Below are 23,786 nucleotides of genomic sequence, written 5' to 3' on the forward strand. Positions count from 1 at the left end.
ACCTTGGTTTGAATCCCAGTTCTGGGCGATCTGGAGCAATTTACTTGTACAACCCTGGAGAGTCTTTGATTTCTCATGTCAAAATGATGCTAGTAACACTTACAGGATGTTTGTGAGGATTACATGAGACACAAGACAGATGTCTTTGGGGAGAAAGTCAGTAAAGCAGGATCCAGATGGAGATGAGAAAGATCTTTAATGGTGGGCTGCTTGCTTCTTTGTGTGTTACTGGTTGCCAGATGAGTTCAAGCAGGGGCTGGAAGCTACCTGTAAGGAATGCTGATGAAGGGTTTCTTGCATTTTAATAGTGGTTGCATCAAATGACTTTTAGGATCCATTTCAAGTTCTAATTGAGGAGGTTTTCTCCTGCTCTGCAGTGTCTCTTGCTTCCTACCCCCCAGTAGTGGTACTCTTTGGCAAAAAGTTACCAAAGGTAAGGCTGGTCATAGGAATAACTACGCAGAAAATATCTAGACCTACAGAGTAAATTAGCATTGAAACCATAGGAATCATAAATGATCATTTGCACTAAGCCAGCCAGGAGCCGGGATAGTGAGTAAGTTCTGGCTACCTTCTCATCAGGCAACCTGTGTTGCTTCTGCTGCACTATCCTGATTTTTTTGGAGTTTCCCCAAGATACCCAGAGGCCGGTGATTTCAGTATGTTTATTTAAGGGTTACACTGTCTTCAAAAAATGAAGTACCATGGTGAAGCCTAAATGTAGAGCAGATCAAAGAGCTGTAACTCTGGTTAAAGGGAGGGGGAAGGAGGCTGAAATCTCAACCATTGGTTCCTTCCTCACCCACTCTCTAACCTCTAGCTTGAACATTACTGCTCCAAACCTGGCCGGTTTTCAGCCTTCCCTTTAAGTCTTTTGTTTTCTGGATTCTGGATGGCAGCTGTTATCACTCCAGCTGCAGAGAGGATGGGAGGCGACTTCCTGTTTTTCTATCCTGCCATCTCTGTGGGGGTGGGACATTCCCTCCCCCATCTCCTGTGGCTGGCTGTAGTTTTGGAAAAATGTGAGCCTGGATGCGGCTGTCCTGACTAGGGCTGTAGGAATGACTGGTAGCCACCCAGCCTCTGTCTGAAGGCGTCTGGGAGCAAGACAGGCAACAGACACTGATGGACAAGTTGTGTCCCTGACTGTGGGACAGGGAAGGGTGAGTAGCTAAGAGAGAGGTGAAGTAGTTGGTCCAGAAGTGATCGGAGGGAGTTAAGGGTGTTGAACAAACGGTAGGCAGGGGTGTGGGAGAACAGAAGGGCTCTGGCCAAAGCATAAAAAGATAGAAAGAGAGAGAGAGGAAAAAAAGAACAAGAAGAAACAGTTAAAGTTTTTGTCTGAGATATTATTTGGGGATACAGTGCATTTAAAGAATGGAAGAGAATAGAAATGATACAATGATCCATTTTCTCATGCCCTGTATTTTTATTGAGCCTTTTCCTTGAATTGGGTACAAGGAATATAAAGAAGTCCTATAAGCAATATGCTTGCTTTTCAGAGTTTGGGAAGGCAGGAAAGGCATTTAACTGGACATGTATAACCACATGTTTACACATCTGTACAATCTCAATCCTTATAACAACCTTTAACATAGGTATTGTCAGCCCTCTTTTAAAGAGGAGGTAACTGAGATTAGGGATGGATGTTTTAGTGACTTGCCCAAAGTTACCCAATAGATAAGTGGCAGAGCCAGGCCAAGAACCTTGAGTCCTTTTTTCTGTCCGCTGTAACACACAGCTAAGTCTTGGCACAGGACAAGGACTTTAATTAGGCTTTGAGAGAAGGGTGGGACTTAACACACAGATGAGTGGGGATTCCGGTTAGGCCGAAAGGTGAGAACGAAGCAGGGATCTGTGAGTAGACCTGTTTTGACTACAGAGAGGGTTTCCTGGGAGCGAAGTGGGAGATAAGCTGGGAAAGGGAAGTAGAAGCCAGATAAGGGAGAGTTTTAAATGGCTAGAAAAGAATTGCCTGGAAAGGGGGACCTGATTTAGAGGGGAAGAGGTTGATGACAAAACCAAACATTTTAGAAAACTCATCTGGTAGTGGTACAGAGAAAGAATTAGAATTGGGGGAAACTGGAGTCAGAAATTCAAGTCAGGAGTTTGGGATAGTGCAGGTCTGACAAGCAACAAGAGGGTAATGATACAAAGTAGGTCTGTGAGCGCAGTGGCCCAAGCCTGTGGATTTCTTGTAGCATTCTATTGTTTGAAAAAGTATAAATTATGGACACTCAATACTTGAGATATGGAAAGAAAAACAATGGCTTTGGAGTCAAATAGACCTTGGTTTCAATCCAAGTTCTGGGTGATCTGGATAAATTTACTTACATAACTTTGATGAGCCTTTGATTCCTTATGTTAAAACAGGGCTAATAACACTCAATTTACAGGATGATTGGGAAGATTAAACAAGACGCAATGCTGGATTCTGTGCATCCCTCTACAATTTTTGGCAGATCAGTGAAATGTATGGCATGTCATCAATCAAAAAACAATGAAGCCTGGTGCGGTGGCTCACGCCTGTAATCCCAGCGGTTTGTGAGGCAGAGGCGGGCGGACCACTCGAGGTCAGGATTTCGAGACCAGCCAGGCCAACATGGCAGAAACCCCCTCTACTAAAAACACAAACATTAGCCAGGTGTGGTGGTGGGCGCCTGTAGTCCCAGCTACTCGGAGGATGAGGCAGTAGAATCACTTGAACCCGGGAGGAGGAGGTTGCTGTGAGCCATATCATGCCACTGCACTCCAGCCTGGGTGACAGAGTGAGCTGTTTTTTTTTTTTTTTTTTTTTTAAAAGAGAAAAAAAGAAACTTATTAATTCACTGTATTTCTAGAAGATGGTGGGTTATATGCTACCTATATCTCACACAAATAAAGCTGCTTTCCACCATTCAGTTCTGCCTCTAAGTAGCATCTGCCTTGAAAGAACCATCTTCTGAGAATCTTTCTCTTCTGTCAGCCAAGGGGATTATACCGCATGATATCTGTCAAGGATAAACGTTAGTTAATTCTTAATTGATAGCTCAGCCACTACAATTGGTTCCATTCAACAGTAATTATTCTCATGTGGTTTGTGGAACTCAATTGTGAGGTCCCTCCTTCCTCCACCCTTTTCAGTGTGTGCATTAAAACAGCAGCCTTAAGGTCTTTAAACGAGTAAATAAATTTTTCTTGCTTCAGAGATTCAATTTTACTTGCCCGAGAAGCTTGTGTGGTGTGATTTTCATCGCTAAAAGCAAAAGCAGCCACAAGGCTGATAACACCACTTAGCAATTCAAAGCTCGGTCACCGTTTTCAGGAGTCTCTTCCAAATCTTTCTGAAGTGCTTTTGAAGCTCTACATTCCCCGTCTAAGGGAACACCCAGCAGTCCCAGGATAAAAGGGCAGAAGGGTGAGCTGACGTTTTCCTTTATTTGCATGGCTTAAAGCTAGCCATTTTCTACACCACGCGCCGCCGGGCTCGTACATGCCCGTGTGCCCGTGACACTGAGGCAATTGTTTCTCCTTAAAAAGGGGGTTCGCGTGGGTTAGTTTCGTTTCTGATCTGGAATCTCAGTAACTACAACAAGAAAAGTCTAAAACTCGACCCGCCAGGTTCTTCCCCATCGCATTATCTCCGTTCCTTAGAGATAGCAGGAAGGGCAGCATTTTCTTCCATCCACCCACTTCCAGCCCTAGTCTGGCTCAGCGAGGAATGTATAAAATTAGTGGACTCCTCTGAGTGACGTTCCCCGGTTCCAATCAGCGGGCGCACAGGCGCCTCCGGCCCCGCCCCACTGCTGACTCTCTTTGGCTGATTCCTGCAGGGAGGGAGGAGAGAAGGGCGGCAGTGGGAGGGGGAGGTACCTGAACTGGGAGTGATGTCAGCTCCCAGCTCTGTGCCTGCCCGGATTCCTGACATGGTGTAGTGCAGGCAGGGTGGGGAAGGGACGGGGAAGGACTCGTGTGCTGCGAGCCGGCGGACGGGCCGGAGTGCTGGGGCTTTGAACTCCAAGAGGAGGTGGACGAGAACTTTTGGAACTAGTGCCGGCGGCTCTCCACCCCCCAGGTAAGGGCGTTTTGCTCCACTACGAGACGGGAGGGAAGTGGCACCGTTGTGTGGCTGCAGCTGGCTGTTGCAGCTGCTCCTCCTTTTCCCCGGGTCGATTTCCTTGTGCAACTCACTCCTGTTTCCCAATGGGAACGGGCACTTTTGGGGGGTGGTAGGGGTGGAGGGTAGGGCTTAACTCCTGGGGCTCCGACCGAGCTTGTACGTGAAGAATACTCCAGGATTGGACGTTTAGGTCTTGTCTGTATCCTTAGATCCCCACACCCTAGGTTCCCAGTAATACCTGAGAACCCCAACCAGAGGGGTGTGTGTCTCTCTATATTGGGGGATTTAAAAATGCCGCAAAAAATTATGAATCATCGACTTAAAAATTATGCTCATTGAAAAGAAAAAAAGTTTTGTATTTTTTTGTCTCCTTGTGGCCTGTTATATATTAAAAGAATATCAATGTTATTCTTATATAGCAATGTAAAATATCCTTTTGTGTAGTCCAGTCAGGATGTGAGAAATTCACTTGGGGTGTTTATTAATTATGAGCTTGTGGGAAAACTCGTCTCTTGGGGGCACACTTCTAAAACTGCAACTAGTATTCGCTCATTTTAACCGAGAAATCCCTTCAGCTGCCAACTTTGTATTTGGAGGGGTTAGGATGGCTGCTAAGAATCTTCAGATCTGTTTCCTGTGGCTGCTTTAAAGGTGGGCTGGTAGTTGTGTTTTCGGGGATCTCTTTTAGAGAAGGGAGTTTTAACAGGGAAATGCGGTGGAAGGCGTGGCATATGAACTCTTAATTATAGGGTCGTGAATTTTTCAACATGTGGGACCAAAACAAATCCTTTCTTTCAGTGAGAACTGCGGAGAGCAATAGAAAGAGAACTTGATTTCAAAGTCCAAGTTTGGTATTTTGAGAAAGCAATTGCCTGTCGGGAGGAAAAAGATACTTTAAGAAGTGAAAAGATACTTTAAGAAGTGAAAGAACAGAATTCTGATTTTTGTTTATTTCCTGTTTTAAACGCTGCCTTTTTCCTGTGTGGAGATTTTGTGTGCCCTGGTCACTAACTGGGTGTGATTGACTTTCTCGAAGGGGCGGGGAAATTGACTCCATACGCTGATTCAGGACCCTCTCATCAGTGCTTTAGGGAAGGAAAAAAAAAAAAAAAAAAAAAAAAAAGGCAGCGCTGAGACTCCTGAGTCAAGTTTCCCCTTTCTTTCACCGAAGTTCCTCCTTAGCAGTGAGGATCCTACTGTTGCCAGGTCTGGAGGAAATGGGAGTGGACTTCATTGTGAGTCAAAATCCATATCCCAGGCCCCTGAAGGAAAAAGCATTTCCAGGAGAGGGAGAAAGAAAGAAGCCACAACAGTACGTCTAGTAAACCCAAGTCAGGAAATGGGATAGAGGACTATCAATGGGGTTCTCTATCTTTCTAGCCAGATGATCATTAGGTTTCAGAACTAGAAAGAAGTGTTTGGTTGTGCCGTTGTTTATGACATACCTGGGTTTGTATTGTTCTTAGTTCCTGCAAAAATTAAATAGGGTGGATAAATAGCAGACTTTTTGAGGAAGGAAAATTTGCTTTATTGGAAAGACAAGAACATTTTAATTTTAATTTTGGTTTGTATTTTGGCTTAAGACAGAAATTGCAAATGGCTCTGCAATAATGGTGAACAAGTCTTTTCTATTTATGTTCTATGGGGAGTACGTAAAACATACCATATTTCCAGTGTACTTTTTCAGTAGGATAGAGCTGTGGAGTGGGAGGCTGAGGCAGGAGAGGGAGGCTGAGGCAGAAGAATTGCTTGAACTTGGGAGGCGGAGGTTGCAGTGAGCCGAGATCTCATTATTGCACTCCAGCTTGGGCAACAAGAGTGAAACTCCATCTCAAAAAAAAATAAATAAAATAAAATAAAAATTAAGGTCATCAGGCCTTGATGAATAAATGTTGATTTGAAATCCAGGGACACATTGAAGTTCCAGATCAATGGTGCCTAATTTCAACGGCATCATTGACATTTTTTGGGAACAAGTTCACTGAGGGACAGTTAATTAACTGTTTAGTCTTTTTGTTACTCCCTGTTCCACCACTAGATAAATCAGAACAAGGTAATTTTTCCCTCAGTTACTGACTAGCTGACTTCTTTTAAAACCTTTCATATTCATACAATATTTGTATAAGTTAATTTAGATTATGTTGATAATTTGTTACATTAAAATTAACTTTTTATTTATATCCCAAACCAGCTTAATTTCAAACTGTTAACTGAAAGAAGACCTTATTCAGCACTCTGCCTTTTTTCTTCTTTTCTTTTTTGAGACAGGGTCTCGCTCTGTCACCTTGGATGGAGTGCAGTGGCGCAATCTCAGCTCACTGTAGCCTCTGCCTCCCAGGTTCAAATGATCCTCCCACCTCAGCTTCCGCTGGGATTACAGTCATGCACCAACATGCCCAGTTAATTTTTGTATTTTTAGTAGAGGCGGGTTTTCGCCATGTTGCTCAGGCTGATCTTGGACTCCCGGGTTCAAGCAATCAACCCACCTCGACCTCCCAAAGTGCTAGGATTACAGGAGTGAGCCATGGGTGCCCAGTCTATCTTTTCAGAGATGTTATTACATGTCTCTGGCCTAGTTTGAATTACCTTTTCAAAACAATGAATGAAGGAATGAATTAATGAATGCATATTCATTCATGTTTGGGTCTGTGTCTTGATTCTTTATTAAAGAAACGTTGCTTCAAGGCGAAAACATAGGCAAGAAGTTTTGTATAATGACATTTTTATTTTCAGAGATTTCCTTAGAAAGTCATATTAGCTCCAAAATTAAGAAAAAAAATCACAGTTGAGCAGCCAGTTGTGAAATCTTTCAGGGAGCCATAATCATAACTATCATGATTATTTTGTTATTTTTAACCATGGTCAAACAGATGGATTTAAATATGAGAGTCAAAGCTGTTACGGTTACTGTCACAGATCTTGGTTTGCTGCAACCTCCACCTCCCGTTTTCAAGTGATTCTTATGCCTCAGGGTCCCAAGTAGCTAGGATTACAGTTGTATGCCACAACACCTGGCTAATTTTTGTATTTTTAGTAGATACGGGGTTTCACCATGTTAGCCAGGTGGTCTCGAACTCCTGACCTCAGGTGATCCGCCTGCCTCAGCCTCCCAAAGTGCTGGGATTACAGGCGTGAGCCACCATGCCCGGTTATGCAGGGTATTCTTTGTGAATAAAGAGAACAAAATGTCTTCTGGCCAGCGTTTTCTGTTCAACTAAAGGTGGATAACTTCACAATTAAATCGGTTATCCAACTGTCCAAAAACTGTTCTGGGCTCTTGTAATTCAGTGCATCAGTGGTGTGTTATGTCAGTTATTTTTCAAATTCATTGCAGTGCACATTAGAACCTTCTTCCTAGAAAAACAAAACAACAACAACCAAAAACCCTACAGCTTTTGTCATATATGTCACTCACAAAAATTGATGCTGTGTTAAATGGAGCTCATAAATTTAAAACTAAACTGAATTATTCCACCCTACAAAATACATAGAATCTTTTCTTTTACACTCTTCGTTTTAGATATAATAATTACTGATGCTCATTGGTGTTCAATGATAATGTTTCCAAAGCCAAGTGTTGAGCATTGTTTTTCTACTTCCAAAAAAAAAAAAAAAACAAAAACAAAAAACTAACATACCAGACAACTGGATTTGAGATAAAAAAAAAATATGGATTCTTCCAGGAGTTTTAAGTTACTTTTTAGGCAGTTTAGGGGAGGAAGGGAGAGAACCTGAGGTAAATATGTACCAGTCTAAACCCACTAAAGAGTGTCTGTTTCTGAAAGGTGGGTTTGGACTCTGAGTGGTCCAGGTGGACGTGTTGTCACAGTTTGTGAATGCTCTTTGGTTATGCGTCTCCTTGGGAACTTGATGGGACTCACATTTTGACTGCCCCCCCCCCCCACACATCCTTGTTTTTGTTGGCAAGCGTAATGAGTTCAGAATAGAAAGATCATATAGTGGTTTTCTGTACAGGGGTGCACCTAACAATGTCCGTGCCCAAAGGAATTGTATAAACTCAAATTGCATTGAGTATCAGTCATTCTGGCCAAGGGTCTTGTCTTAAATATGGATCATATAGGAAGAAGATCAAGTACCACCATCATGTTTGGGGCTGGCCCTAGATTTTATGGACACCCTCTGGACTCCACGGTAGGCCTGGATATTTTCACCTCTCCTTTAATTTAGGGAAATTATGCATTTGACATAAAAAGACAAGTTCAGAAGAGTAGGTGTGCTCATTCTTAGTGTGCGTGTCTTTGTTAAGAGGTGAAACTCAAATTTCACATGGTGAAAGAGGGACTAAGGCTTTTTTCAGTGGCAAGTCTATTCCTAAAGAAGTGGCCAGGCCGGACACAATGGCTCATGCCTGTAATCCCAGCACTTTGGGAGGCTGAGGCGGGTGGATCACTTGGGGTCAGGAGTTCGAGACCAGCCGGGCCAACATGGCAAAACCCCATCTCTACTAAAAATACAAAAATTGGCCGGGTGTGGTGGCGCATGCCCGTGGTCCCAGCTACTCAGGAAGCTGAGGCAGGAGAATTGCTTGAAGCTGGGAGGCGGAGGTTGCAGTGAGCTGAGATTGTGCCACTGCACTCCAGCCAGGGCAACAGAGCGAGATTCTGTCAAAAATAAATAAATAAATAATAAGTTGCCAAATTTTAATTTTTCCTTTTAGCACTAAAAGCTGAACTCTTAAGAAGTGGCCAGATTCTTTAGGCCAGCAAGGTAGTTTTGGGGAGGAACTAGATAGGCCCATTGGGAATGGTGCGGACTCTTTTATGGTATGCAGTAATATTGTGCCATATCGCTAAATGTACCTGTGTTTTCTTATATCTGTGCCTAGGATCAAGCTCACTGATGTCTTTTGCTGGCACTTTGTCACCCTTCTCTTCATCTATAGTATTCTACACAAATATTTTCTCACTACCACAGAATTGCATAAGTTTTTCATGAGGAAAGTTTATTGTATTTACTTTATTTAGAAAAAAGTGAAAACAAGGTTGAAACTCTATGGTCTACTTTTTTCATCTAGTGACTTGACAGAGCAGCTGCTATTGCATAAAGAATGCCTTTGCAGCCATTATCTTTTTCTAAAGATGCTGCTGCTTATAACGACACAGTAGAGAGTTTTCTTTTGTTTGCATTGGAATTTGAACACGCTCTACTTTTTCTTGTGAATGATAGAAGAGTCAAATGAACCTGTGGATTCTCGAAATTAACTCTGGGAAGTGAGAGGGAGGAAGGGAAACAGTGACGACTCACGGGAGACACTCTGGTTGAACCTGTGATCTGGCCAGGGCCATTTGTGTGAAGTCACCTGAGTCTCAGTGTTTTTCCTCTGGATCAGCTGCCTGGACTGTTTTGTCAAACTTTCAGATCCTACCATCCTCCACCTCCATCAGTGTGTGACTTTGCATAACTGAGAAAGCTGCTAAACACAGAATTAAGTTTCTTTTATTGTTTTTGTCTACTAAGGGAATTTGATTCTCTGGGATGATTAGCACTTCATATTACCTTGTGAGAAAGACACAGCTGGATGCCCAACAGATATCTATCCCCCTTCCTTCTCTATAACTGAATCCATTTTGTTTAATTCACCACTATGTCCAGTTAAGTGCTAGATTTCCCAGAATCCCTTGCAGCTGGGAGGTGGTTCAGTGACAGTAGTCCTGGCTGATGAGATGTAAATAAATGGATACCCCACTCCCCAAAGCACTTTAAAGGGGAAGCCTCTGTGAGCTTGCCTGTTAAGACTTTTGCTCTTTGTACTTCTTCCCTGGAGAAAGTAAACAGGCCATCGTGTGACCAAAGACAAGATGCTTGAGGGTTACGGATGACTGGGTGGAAAGTTAGAAGGAGGCTGAGAAAGCTGATAGCATTCTGCAACTGCTCTACTGGACCCTGTCTGCCCATTTCTTGACTCTGTGAGAAAAATAAAATCTCTACTTGGTTAAACCACAGAACTTGGGTCAGTTACTTGCAGCCAAATGTGATCTTAACTGAGTCTGAATGTTTAAAAATCATAGTTCATCTTTTCTTTAAAAATCAAAAGGCTTTATTCTGTACGAGAAAAACAAGACTTTGGAGCCATGCAGATCCTCAACTTGAATCCTGGCTTTGCTATTTATTACAGTCTAATATTGGCAAGTAATTTAACCTCTCTGGGTCTCAGCTTTCTCGTCTATAAAATGGTAACTCTGATATATGTGCCATAGCATTTTTGCAAGGATTAGAAATAATTCGAAATTATTATTATTTTTTTGAGAGTCTCACGCTGTCACCCAGGCTGGAGTGCAGTGGTGCAATCTCGGCTCACTGCAACCTCCACCTCCTGGGTTCAAGCGATTCTCCAGCCTCAGCTTCCCAAGTAGCTGGGATTACAGGTGCCCACCACCATGACCAGCTAATTTTTTTTTTTTTTTTTTTTTTTTTTTTTTTAGTAGAGGCAGGGTTTCACTATTGTTGACCAGACTGGTCTTGAACTCCTGATCTCAGCTGATCTGCCAGCCTCGGCCTCCCAAAGTACTGGGATTATAGGCGTGAGCCACCATGCCTGGCCAGAAATTAGTAATAGGAATAATAATGGCATATTCAGCACATGGAAGATCTTCGGCACTGTTACCGAAGGGAAGTGTAGTGGGGAGCCTGAAAGGGGGAGGCAAAGAATTCAGCTCTTTCTCCTAGAGGGTTCTTGGTAGGTTTACAGCTACAATCCCTTGACTCTATCTACTTGGCATTTATTCTACCTCCTGTTTCTCATCCTCATTCCCACCTGCCCACACCAGAATACTTGGAACTCTTGTGTTCTCCAGCTTTGGTTAAGAAAGCAGAGGATGTCCTTATAAAAATTTATTAACTATAGCATAGGGAGAAGGGTGGGGGCTCCAGAGTCAGACAGATGTGGATTAGAATCCCCTGTTGTTACTAGCTGTGTGATTTTGGTTAAGTCTTCTGTGAAATGGGAATAATTGCGTGGTTATGAAGATTACATCTGGTAATGTATGTGAAGCACTAACAGCTGCTTTCTTGGCACACAACGTGCACTGGTTTGATGACAGATATTGTTGTTACTATTTCATTAAGCATGTGTTAAGCAATTCCCAGCCTTGGTACAAGGTCCTCTTGGAGATGGAAAGACAAACAAAACATGATCTTTACCTTAAGAGTATTCACATACAGGAGATGGGGGCAGAAAGAGATGGCACAGCTTATTCATGACTGTAATAAAAAGCAGATTTAGAATACTGTTTAACTGTTAAAAAGATTGAATATACTGACTTGTACAGATGTCTATTACATATATTTTAAGAAGTAAAACACCAAGCATACATGTATGGTTTACATTTGTAAGTGCATGAAAAACTGCTAAGTGGGATGGCTTATGGGAGTTGAGATGAAGGGAACTTTGTATTTTTTTTTTAAAGTATATTACATCTATGTTACATTACTCAGGAAATATAAAATATTGTTAATTTTAAACATCTATTTTTTGGTCCTTTTGGAGGTTGGTTGGTGAAAAGCATTCTGTGAACTATACTAGCCACCAGAGCAAAGGAAGAGACTGGGTTTCGGGAGATTCCACTAGAAGAGGTGGGATTTGATTGGGTCTTAAAGGGTAGGGAGGAGATTTTGAGGAGGCAGTGGGGACAGAGGAGCATACTTGGGTTTGCAGCAAAATGTAGAATAGAGTGAGATTAGATCTAGAGAAAAGAGAGAACAATATTGTTTGAAAAGACGTAAGTTATATTGGGGCAAATCTTACAGGGTTTTAAAGAGAATGACAATATTATACCTTAAAACAAGATGTTTTTAAGAAAAGAAAAAGTGAGGGAACTATTGTTTTATAAAAATGACTCTGGAAATAGCAGATTGGGTGTTTCTAGTGGGTGTATGGGCAAGGGGAGGGAGAAGGACAGAACACCCTAAATCAAGAATGGCCCATATGCAAAAGTTAATTTTCTTTTAAAGATGATGTCTTGCTATGTTGCCCAGGCTGGAGTGCAGTGGCTATTCACAGTTGTGATCATTGTGCACTCATGGGCTCAAGCAGCCCTCCTGACTTAGCCTCCCGAGTAGCTGGAACTACAGGGACATGCCTCCATGCCTGGCTAAGTGAAAGTTGAATTTTAATGGGAAACATGAGTTAAGATTTGAACATCTCTGGAGTTTGAGATTCCATCATGACCCACATTATCTTTAATTTTCTCATTGTATAAATGGATAAAATAATAATACCTATCTTATCAGGTTTTTAGGAGAATAACAATAATAATAGGTAACACTTAGCTGGTAGGTTATACTTTTTATGTACCAAGTGCTACTCTAAGCACCTTAAATATTTCAACCTAGATCAATCCCATATTACAGATGAGGAATCTGAGACATAGGGAGGCTAAGTAACTTTCCCAGGGTCACACAGATTATGTGTGTCAAACTCAGAATTTGAACTCAGGCAGGTGCAGCTTCAGGGCCAGTATCTTCAACCTCTTCTTAGTCCTACCTCTGGCGTGGTTCTGTACTTGGGGTGTTAAAAGCCAGTGTGAACTGTTAGTTGACATTATTCATATAAAGATGTTAAGCAAGAATTTAGAAATTTAGACTTGGAGTTTAGGCCAAAGCCTAGACCAATGGATCATCTCTATAGGGCTGTTATGTAAAGAGCAAGAATAGATGAGCTCCCCGAACAAGAGTATGTAGAGTAAAAAGAGAAGCAGGCATACAATCTTCAGGGGACTCCTGACATTTAGAGATGGTCAGGCAAAAAAGAAGTTAGGAGAGGAGATAGAGCAGGATCTGCAGAGAAGTGGAGGACGATGGTGGCCAAGGAAAGAAGCACAACATAAGTGAACTAACCATGCCATCCAGTGCAACAGACTCGTTACAAGGCTGCATCCAACAGACTGACCCTGGTCCTGCTGCCAGGTCAGTTCATGAAATTGGAATCCAGAATGCAAAAAATTGAAGACTGCACGGGAGCTGATTGAACTGCAGGTGGCCCAGTTAGTTCATCCTTTCAAGGAATTGATCCGAGAGAGACATGGTAGATAGCTTGCGTTTGAGGAAGGCTCAGGTAGAAAGGAGGATATTAAAAGAAGGAAAAGGGAGGAAGGAATGAGTGCATGGTCCAGGGTAGAGAGATGGGGATAGACCCAAAATCAAGTGGAGGGCTATAAGAACACTTCTTCTGATGCGGTGGAAGAGAGGATGGGGGAAATGGAAAAAAAAAGATGTGATCAGAAGGGATACGAGTTGAGTAAGTTCACTGCAGGCAGTCTGCATTGATTTATCAGTAGAGTAGGAAGCAGTGAAAGGAAATTCACAGACAAGTAACTCAGGCTCCTGAGAGGCTGGCTCTGGGGATTATTGTTATGGAGGAAAAATTTGAAAGAATGACAGAAGTCTCTCATCTGAACAATACAAACTGACACATTTGCCAGAATGTGTCTCGAGGCAGGAAGTTGGTTTATTGAAGTGGAAAGTAGTGGTTATTAAAAAGAAAAAAAAAAAAGAGGAGAATGAAATTAGAAAAAGGGAAACTTGACTGTCTTTGAAGGAGGAATTTTTAGACAACCAGACTTAATGGTTCACAGACCACCTTCTTGGGGGAAACCTGAGCTCTGAGTGGTGAGAAACAACCGGTTTTGGAGCTCACAGCTGGGGTTTGGTTACAACAGATCCATCAAGGCACCAGGAAATACTCTGTAGAAAGGAATTATCCAACAGAGACAGCACTGTATTAAATTATCCTCCTGATAAGGTGGTCTCTGATCTTCAGTTTACTTATTTCTAGAAAGATCTTTAGTTGAAAAGACATAGGCTTGTGGCATTTCAGCAGATTTGTTGTGGTAATGACATCAGGGGTATGTGAGAAAAGGATTGAGGAATGCAGTAATTAAGAATACGGTACTAAAAATCACTACCCCATCAGTCCATTGGTGGGTCTTATGGTGGTTGCTTTGAAAGATGTCAGTAAAGGCTTGTTTATGTGTGTGCAGTATAAATTGATAGGCATAATATTCTTGAGTTCAACTGGTTATCAGCAGGGCCAACTGTAGAATTCATGGAGCCTGTTGCAAAATGAAAATGTGTGACCCCTTATCAAAAGGCAAGAAAAAAGTGCTGCTAAAGGTACTAAAATATGAAGCTTTTTTCCGTTCTCAGTTTTTTTCTCTTGACTTGTCATAGTATTGGCTACTTGTCATTCTATGTGAAGAAAAATTAAAAATTAAAATTATAGCATGAATTCAATTTAAAAATTAAAAAACTAAACATTGAAGTTTTTAGTATGAATTTACTCTTCATCTTTGTATTTTTTTTTTTTTTTTTTTTTTTTTGAGACGGAGTCTCGCTCTGTCGCCCAGGCTGGAGTGCAGTGGCGCAATCTCCTCTCTCTGCAAGCTCCGCCTCCCGGGTTCACGCCATTCTCCTGCCTCAGCCTCCCGAGTAGCTGGGACTACAGGCGCCCGCCACCGCGCCCGGCTAATTTTTTGTATTTTTAGTAGAGACGGGGTTTCACCATGGTCTCGATCTCCTGACCTTGTGATCCGCCCGTCTCGGCCTCCCAAAGTGCTGGGATTACAGGCGTGAGCCACCGCGCCCGGCCCATCTTTGTATTATACAATGTTGGTTTTTGTTGTTGTTGTTGGTTTGTTTTGTTTTGTTTTTTGAGGCAGGATCTCACTCTGTCACCCAAGCTACAGTGCAGTAGTGTGGTCACAGCTTATTGCAGCTTCTACTTTCTGGGCTCAGGTGATCCTCCTGCTCAGCCTCCCAAGTAGCTGGGACTACAGGTGCGTGCCTGGCTAATTTTTTGTAGAGACAGGGTCTCATCATGTTGCTCAAGCTGGTCTTGAAATCCTGGGCGCAAGCAATCCTCTTGCCTTGGCTTCCCAAGGTGCTCGTATTGCAGGTGTGAGCCACTGCACCCATTGCAATGCTGGTTTTAAATGAAAATATAGAGCATTGAACTCATACGCAGAATTACTGAAGTTGTTGATGCATATGTATATTGTTATGAGAACAGTAGAAACACTGCCCAAAATTAAACTACCTTTATTTCACTTCTTGACATGTGCACATTCTATTGACACCTACCTTTGGCTTATGATGTGTAATGAAGGACTGAAAGAAGAAGCAACGATGAGTTGCCTTATCTTTCCTTTTCCTTCTGTGCCGTCATTTTCAGCATAAGTGGTTGGCTAATATTTAAGTAACGTGAGAAAGAGATAAAACGCTAAGGCTCCCTGGTCATTTGTGTGTCTTAGAAAGACATTTCTGTGTGCAATCAAAATGGAAGTCATTGCCTCTTGGGGCAGTCAGCACCCACCTGCCTGCTTATTCAGTTGTATTTGTACACTTACCTTGCACTCACTTTAAGTCTTGCTGAAATCCCACGTACCGGGAGTTCACCGGAATTCATGGTGCATTGGGAAATGTGTGTGAATAGAGAGGCCAGGAACGGTGGCTGTACATATTACGTGCTATGTTAGGCTCTTTTGCATTGCTATAAAGGAAAACTAGGACTGGGTAATTTATCAAGAAAAAAGGTTTAATTGGCTCACAGTTCTGCAGGGTGTACATGAAGCATAGTGCCAACATCTGTTTCTGACGAGGCCCCCAGGAAGCTTCCGATCATGGCAGAAGGCAAGGGGAACTAGCTTGTCACCTGGCAAGAGAGGGAGCAAGAGAGACAGAAGGGAGAGGCCCCAGACTCTTAAACAACCAGATCTCCCATGAACGAATTGAGCAGGATTCACTCATCACCAAGGGGATGTGCTAAACCATTCACGAGGGATCCGCCCCCATGATCCAGTCACCTTCCACCAGGCCCCACACCCAACATTGGGATTCACATTTCAACATGAGATTTGGAGGGGCCAAACATCCAAATCATATCACATCGTTCTCCTCTGCTCACTTGTGGGCTCCATTGTCCCACTGGACCTGACTTACACAACACAAATTCAAAATTCTTATCATTCTCAAGATGGTGACAGCAGAGTATTAAACCAACCATGGGTCTTTTCTGAGCGTGGGGTCCTGTGTTACTGCCCAGGTCACAGGTCCATGAAGATGTCTCAGAAGTCAAAGAGCTCACTTTTGAGGCTAAGTTTCCCTTGGTCCTAATGTCTCAGCTTCATTATTAAAGTTTGCAATGTATCAGCTTTGTGGGTGGTAGCCTAGGGGACCCTCTCCTGGACATCAGCAAGGTCATTTTTGCCTTTCAATAATTTTTTAATCATTCTTCATTCCCCCTACCAGTATATCTGGGTTCACATCCTCCTCCTCTCTGGTACAGACCCTGTTGTTGTCTCCTACTGGAGCCCTGCAGGTAGTCCCTTCTGTTTTTTTTTTTTTTTTTTTTGAGACGGAGTATCTCACTGTCGCTCAGGCTGGAGTGCAATGAAGTGATCTTGGCTCACTGCAACCTCTGCCTCCCTGGTTCAAGCGATTCTCCTGCCTCAGGCTCCCAAGTAGCTGGGATTACAGGCGTCTGCCACCACGTCCAGCTAATCTTTTGTGTTTTTAGTAGAGACAGGGTTTCACTATGTTGGCCAGGCTGGTCTCGAACTCCTGACCTTGTGATCCACCTACCTCGGCCTCCCAAAGTGCTGGGATTACAGATGTGAGCCACTGCGCCCGGCCCCCCTTTTGTTTATTCTGCACCTTACTGCCAGACAAATTTTCCAAGTAAGTTTGGTACCAGGCCACCCTGCCTACTCCAAAGCTTTCTTTGACCTCCTGTGAGCCATGGCTTACAGCAGAGTTCTCATCCTGGTGTTCCTGGGGTGGAGACTGCATGGAGACAGGGTTAGTTTGGCCTATGTGTTATTAATAGAGAAGTTTCAGCCAACACTTGCTTTGGGAGGGTTCACTTACTGAAATTCACCTATTGAAATTCAGATTTTAAAAAGAGGTCTGGCCACTGTGGGCTCTTGTTTCCTTGTGCTGTGCTGGTGCCCTAAAGAACAAGGTGGACTGGGCATGGGGAGAAAGATGCGCAGTTCATCTTTTTCCTTGGTTTACTCTTAAGGCAGAGTGATTCTTTGCTGTGGGAAAATCTTCACTTGCAGCTATGTAAATGGAAAACAGGTATCTGGCTATTCTTAAGAATGGTGTGAAGCAACCTGAATGTTGATCTTTTAGTCTGAGAAGTTAAATTCCCTGTTCATAATGGAAATTGGGTATGTGCTTTGTAGCAGCCTTTGGTTGCTTTTTTTAGGAGAAATATTTCTTAAGTCTCACCTGGCTATTACTACCACTGTGTCATCTTGTGACCTCATCTAATCTTGACCTCTTTCTCCAAGCTTGCCTTTCCCTGCCCTTCTGTGCAGAGGACTCCGGCTCCAATCCCTGGGTGGCTTTAAGTCCAGCAAACCTTTCTGTTTTTCCCATTGCTCTTCTCTTTGCTTAATGTCACCTCTTTCCTCCAGACCCACTTAAAAGCAGTTCATCAGGAAAACTTAGCTGAGAGTCTCAGTCAGAACTCATTCGTGCAGGAACTTTGCAGGAATCAGGTAATCAAATTCTGGGTTTTAACTGCTCAAGTACCAATTGGGTGGTGAGTTAAGGTTGTCTTTGAAGGTTCCTTCCAGCCCAGTGATTTTGAGATCTGGCATCTACTTGTTATTTGAAATTGTACTTTGTGATAGGAACTGTACTTGCAGTATCTCAGTTAATTATGAGGCAGCACTAGCATTGCCTCCATTTTACAGATGAGGAAACTGAGACTTTTTTCCAACACTGACTCTCAAAATGGCTCTTTTCCGGGTTTATCTTATTTCTTGAAATATATTATGGACTAGTTGAGGACCATGACTGCCTTTGTTGACAAGACCTGCTAGCCGGTAGGAACTCAGTAAATATGTGATGAGATGATTGGTTCCTTCAATCAATATGCATTAGGACTATGCCAGGCTCCATGGAGATGCAAAGATGCCCCAGGTAGAAAATGAAGTATTAGTTATACTCTAAGCTTGGCCTCCTACCTGGGCACGAAGGTAATATGGAATGGTGGATCTTGGGCTCTGGAGTGAGATGGACCTATAGCTGTGGTTCAGTTTCCTCATTTGTCAAATATGGGCAGTAATACTGTATACTTTTGTAGCAGTAGTTTTCAACTGCAGTGATTTTGGCCTGTAGCAGTCATTGACAATGTTGAGACATTTTTTGTGTCACAACCTGGAGGTGGGGGTGCTGCTGGCATTTGGTGGGTACAGTCCAGGGATGTGGCTAACCATCCTACAATGCACAGGACAGCCCCCCACCACTGAAGAATTATCCTGACTCAAAGTATCAGTAGTGCTGAGGTTGACAAATGCTGCCTTAAAGGGTTGTGAAGATGAAACAAGATAATGACTGCAAAGAGTTTGGCGTAGTTAGCTGTTACTCCCAGAAAGTCATCCCAAAGACTGCAGAATCATCCTTCGAAAGGCAAACACCAAAAGGCTGAATTTCATCAGCATCAGTGATTGTTGCCAGTGAGAAGCCTTATGCTAAGGATTTCATGCTCTCCTGTTTAGGAGCGGTGACAGACTCACTACAGGTTGTTTATGTTACACTGTGTACTACTGTGAGCTGGCGTGGATTTATCAGAGCTGTAAAAGCCATTATTAGTTTTTAGGGTATTCCTGGTAAACTTCCTGCTTGCTTTACTAGTTTGTTCTGTGGAGATAATTTTGGTGTGCGGGTTTAAATCTTCTGATGGAAAATGTTTTGACTATCAAATTCCCAAAACCTGTTTTGATACGTGAGACACGAAACATTTTGGTTTTCACATCAAGAAGCCTTATGTTTTTCTAGCCTTGGATTTTAAACAAAGCAGTTTTCCCCCTGTTTACTGCCTTACCTGCCTATCTGTGGGAGTAAGAGGGTGGAGAGCTAGCTGCTGGATTTCCATCTATTGTTTATTGTGGATTTATATTTTAAATTGTTAAACTTTTTTTTGTAATTATAAAGGTAATATGTGTATCTTATAGAAAATTTGAGTAACATAGAAAAAATAGAGAAAAAAAGCACCAGTAATCCTTTCACATGAAGGTATAGTTAGCTTTGGTGTGTTGGTGTGTTTTCTTCTTTTTCTATTCCTATATTTTTTCCATAGATGAAGTATTCTGAGTATGTAATTTTGTGTCCCACTATTTTTAAAACTTCACATTGTTTTATTTTCATTTCCTTACACTACTAAAATGTCTGTAAATATTTCTAAGGACTGTAAAACATTCCATCTGTGGGTGTTTCATTATTTTATCCCATTGTAAAAATATAGCCTATTTTCAAATTTGTTTGTTTGTTTTTTTTTTTTTAGAGACAGGGTCTTTCTCTGTCACCCAGGCTGGAGTGCAGCGATGTGATCATAGCTTACTGCAGCCTCAAAATGCTGGGCCCAAGTGATCCTCCTGCCTCAGCCTCCCATGTAGTAGGATTGTAGACATGTGCCACCATGTCTGGGTAATTTTTTTTTTTTTGGTGGAGATTCTGTCTCAAAATATCAGTAGTACTGAGGTTGAGAAACACTGCCTTAAAGGGTTGTAAAGATGAAACAAGATAATGAATGCAAAGAGTTTGGCGTAGTTAGCTGTTACCCCAAGAAAGTCATCCCAAAGACTGCAGAATCATCCTTCGAAAGGCAAACACCAAAAGGCTGAATTTCAGCAGCATCAGTGATTCTTGTCAGTGACCCTGTCTCTACAAAAAAAAAAAAAAAAGTGATCTTCCTGCCTCAGCCTCCCAAAGTGTTGGGATTACAGGCGTGGGCTCTTGCACCCAGCCTATTTTCAATTTTCACAAGCATTTGTGCATTCTGTATTTTCTGGGTTTCAGATCATTCCTGTCTCTACAATAGATGATCATATGCAGAACAAAAGGACAGGATATGTGTGGATATTTTGATTAGTATTGCTGTCAGTTGCCCCAAAGCTTCTACTAATTTTTGCTCCTGTTAGCACAGTGATATTCTCATATTAGTAGCATTTGATAATTTTCTAGGAGAAAAGAATTTTTTTCTTTTTAATGTATTTGATATTAATGAGCTAAATCATGTTCATATGACTATTGGCTGTTTCTTAACAAACTGTTCATGTTCTCTGCCCATTTATTGAGAATTAGTATTTTTCTCATTTGTCATAAACTTTAGTTTGTGTATTTCACTTATTAATCATCTGTCAAAGTTGCTGCAAATATTTTCACCTACTGTTTCTAATTTTTTAATTCGGTTTGTCTTTTATTTTTGTTAGTGATATAGAGGTTTAAAATGTTTATGCAGTCTAATTTATTGACTGTCTTTTGCACTTGCGGTTCTCCAACTTTCCTCTGTCTATACTAAAATTAACCCTTACTGCTCTGGAAGTCTCTATTCTGAATAATCAGTGTTTAAAATTATATCCCAAAGTAGGGTATCACAGGGATTCCTGATGAGGATAAATGGGCCTGAAGGGCTTATGGGTACCCACTATGTATCATGGGAAAACTTGTACACGTGTGTGTGTGTGTGTGTGTGTGTGTGAGAGAGACAGAGAGGTGTGTGTGTGTGAGAGAGAGAGAGAAAAAAAAATAAAGTTGATGAGAAAAGGGGAAGCTGTTTTTGGGCCGAGGGTTGGTTGTTTGGCTTTGTTTTTCGTTTCTTTTCCCTCGGTAGAAGTGAGCTTACTGAAGGCAGCGGGGCTTCCTTAGATTCCTGGAGCATCTGTGACTGAAACCAGCGACTTGCTGAGAGAGCTGTGACTACACCTGGCAAGGGGTGTGTTAGGCATTTGTTGAGTCTGTGAGAAGGCAGGCGGAGCAGAGACTCAGGCCACATCCCATTCAGTCCTCACTCCTTAAGTTTTCCTCTTTGAGGCTGCAGGCTCTGTTCCTCAGCCTCACCCAGGTTAAGTCCTGTGAGAGGACTCATAGGAGCCCACAGCCCTGTTGCAGCTCACCAGCTGCACTAACTGTAGCTTGAAAATGAAGGTAACATATCCTTTCCCCACTTTTTGATGGGGTTGTTTGTTTTTTTCTTGTATATTTGTTTGAGTTCTTTGTAGATTCTGGATATTAGCCCTTTGTCAGATGAGTAGGTTGCAAAAATTTTCTCCCATTCTGTAGGTTGCCTGTTCCCTCTGATGGTAGTTTCTTTTGCTGTGCAGAAGCTCTTTAGTTTAATTAGATCCCATTTGTCAATTTTGGCTTTTGCTGCCGTTGCTTTTGGTGTTTTAGACATGAAGTTCTTGCCCATGCCTATGTCCTGAATGGTACTACCTAGATTTTCTTCTAGGGATTTTATGGTATTAGGTCTAACATTTAAGTCTCTAATCCATCTTGAATTAATCTTCATATAAGGGGTAAGGAAAGGATCCAGTTTCAGCTTTCTACTTATGGCTAGCCAATTTTCCCAGCACCATTTATTAAATAGGGAATCCTTTCCCCATTTCTTGTTTCTCTCAGGTTTGTCAAAGATCAGACATTTCTCAAAAGAAGACATTCATACAGCCAACAGACACATGAAAAAATGCTCATCATCACTCGCCATCAGAGAAATGCAAATCAAAACCACAATGAGATATCATCTCACACCAGTTAGAATGGCAATCATTAAGAAGTCAGGAAACAACAGGTGCTGGAGAGGATGTGGAGAAATAGGAACACTTTTACACTGTTGGTGGGATTGTAAACTAGTTCAACCATTATGGAAAACAGTATGGCAATTCCTCAAGGATCTAGAACTATATGTACCATATGACCCAGCCATCCCACTACTGGGTATATACCCAAAGGATTATAAATTATTCTACTACAAAGACACATGCACACGTATGTTTATTGTGGCACTATTCACAATAGCAAAGACTTGGAATCAACCCAAATGTCCATCTGTGACAGACTGGATTAAGAAAATGTGGCACATATACACCATGGAATACTATGCAGCCATAAAAAAGGATGAGTTTGCGTCCTTTGTAGGGACATGGATGCAGCTGGAAGCCATCATTCTCAGCAAACTATCACAAGAACAGAAAACCAAACACCGCATGTTCTCACTCATAGGTGGGAACTGAACAATGAGATCACTTGGACTCGGGAAGGGGAACATCACACACTGGGGCCTATCATGGGGAGGGGGGAGGAGGGAGGGATTGCAGTGGGGAGTTATACATGATATAAATGATGAATTGATGGGTGCTGACGAGTTGATGGGTGCAGCACACCAACATGGCATAAGTATACATATGTAACAAACCTGCACGTTATGCACATGTACCCTAGAACTTAAAGTATAATAAAAAAAAAAAAAATAAAAAAAAAATAAATAAATAAAAATTAAAAAAAAAAAAAAAGAAAATGAAGGTAACAACTAGCGCTTACCTAGCACTCAGCTGTTTTGCAAAACCCTTTCACTGGGGTTTTTATAGATGCTTCTCACCTCAACCTTATGAGGTTAAATACTGTTTCTATCTCCATTAATTTGGAGGAAACTACCACTCAATAGATGCATCATTAAAATCCAGAGCTTCCGACTCCAGGGCTGACCTGCTCTACTTAACAAAGAATTCCATCATTGTATTTTCTGGTCGTAGTTTCTTGGTGGTACTATTAGGCAGAGGGTAGCACCGTTTTAGGTTTTGGAGTCAGACATATCTTGACTGGAATCCCTACATAGCCCTATCTTGGCATTGTGACTTTGTTACTTAGCCAGCCTGAACCCTGGTTTTCTCATCTGTAAAATGGAAATGACAATGTCTGCCTTGTAGGAATATGGTAGACCCTCTGGATCTGAGGGTTTCACATCTGGGGATTCAACCAATAGCAGATGGAAAATATTTGAAAAAACAAAATAACCATACAACAATAAAAATACAATGCAACAACTATTTACATAGCATTTACATTGTATTAGGTCTTAAGTAATCTAGACATGATTTAAAGTATATGAGAGAATGGGAGGATGTGTGTAGGTTATATGTGAATATGTAAGGAACTTTAGCATATGTGGATTTTGGTATGTGTGTTGGTATCCTGGAAAGCAATTCCCCATGGATACTGAGGGACAACTGTATTAAAAAGATTAAGTTGAGGTTGGTGCAAAAGTAATTGTGGTTTTTGCCATTACTTTCAATGCCAAAATGGCAATTACTTTTGCGCCTACCTAATATATGCAAGATGCCTAGTGCAGCACCACTGTGCTCATTCATTGTAGAAGCTCTGTGATGATGGTTTCTTAATCGCAAAGCTGAAAATGCTGCTGTTCTTTTTTTGTTTGTTGTTTGAAAGTTTTAGAATTGCTGGTAGATCTGCAGAGATGGGAAATTCTAGTGAGTATCACTATATTTAAATGCTAGAAACACTACTTTATCTGACCTATTTATTTTTCTGTTGAGTAGACTTTCTTTTCTGTTGTGGATAAGTCATCTGCTTCTCTCAAATCCTTCTGCTTATAGAATTGCATGATGAATCCTCAGCTTAGGACTGTGCTCGTAGGCAAAATAAAACATGTTTTGTCTACGTGTTCATGTAAAAAGTACAGACGGCTCTCTTGAAGGGCAATAACCCTTCTCTTACACATAGTTGAGATTTTTGGCATCATTCATGAGGTTGTTACTTGCCCAGGCTTCATAAACATTCAGGTATCAGAGCAACATTTAGAAAGAAGATTGTAGAAACTCATGAGAAAAGACAAATCTGCTAAATAACCCAGGGGAGGCAAGTT

General features: G+C 41.9%; 1 protein-coding gene across 15 annotated transcripts in view; it reads left to right on the forward strand.

The window, feature by feature from the left end:
• The first annotated feature begins 1,062 nt into the window (after positions 1–1,062).
• Positions 1,063–23,786, forward strand: part of PPFIBP1 (PPFIA binding protein 1) — a 181,314-nt gene continuing 158,590 nt past the window's right edge. For 14 of the 15 annotated variants that reach the window (XM_010379868.2, XM_010379874.2, XM_010379870.2 and 11 more), the window contains exon 1: positions 3,802–4,054. The gene's annotated coding sequence lies outside the window, so the exon portion shown is untranslated. Of the gene's footprint in view, positions 1,164–3,801; positions 4,055–23,786 lie in introns of those variants that run through there. The other variant, XM_030939444.1, reaches the window with a different exon arrangement.

Source organism: Rhinopithecus roxellana, chromosome 10 (genome assembly GCF_007565055.1).
Source record: "Rhinopithecus roxellana isolate Shanxi Qingling chromosome 10, ASM756505v1, whole genome shotgun sequence".
NCBI lineage: Eukaryota > Metazoa > Chordata > Mammalia > Primates > Cercopithecidae > Rhinopithecus > Rhinopithecus roxellana.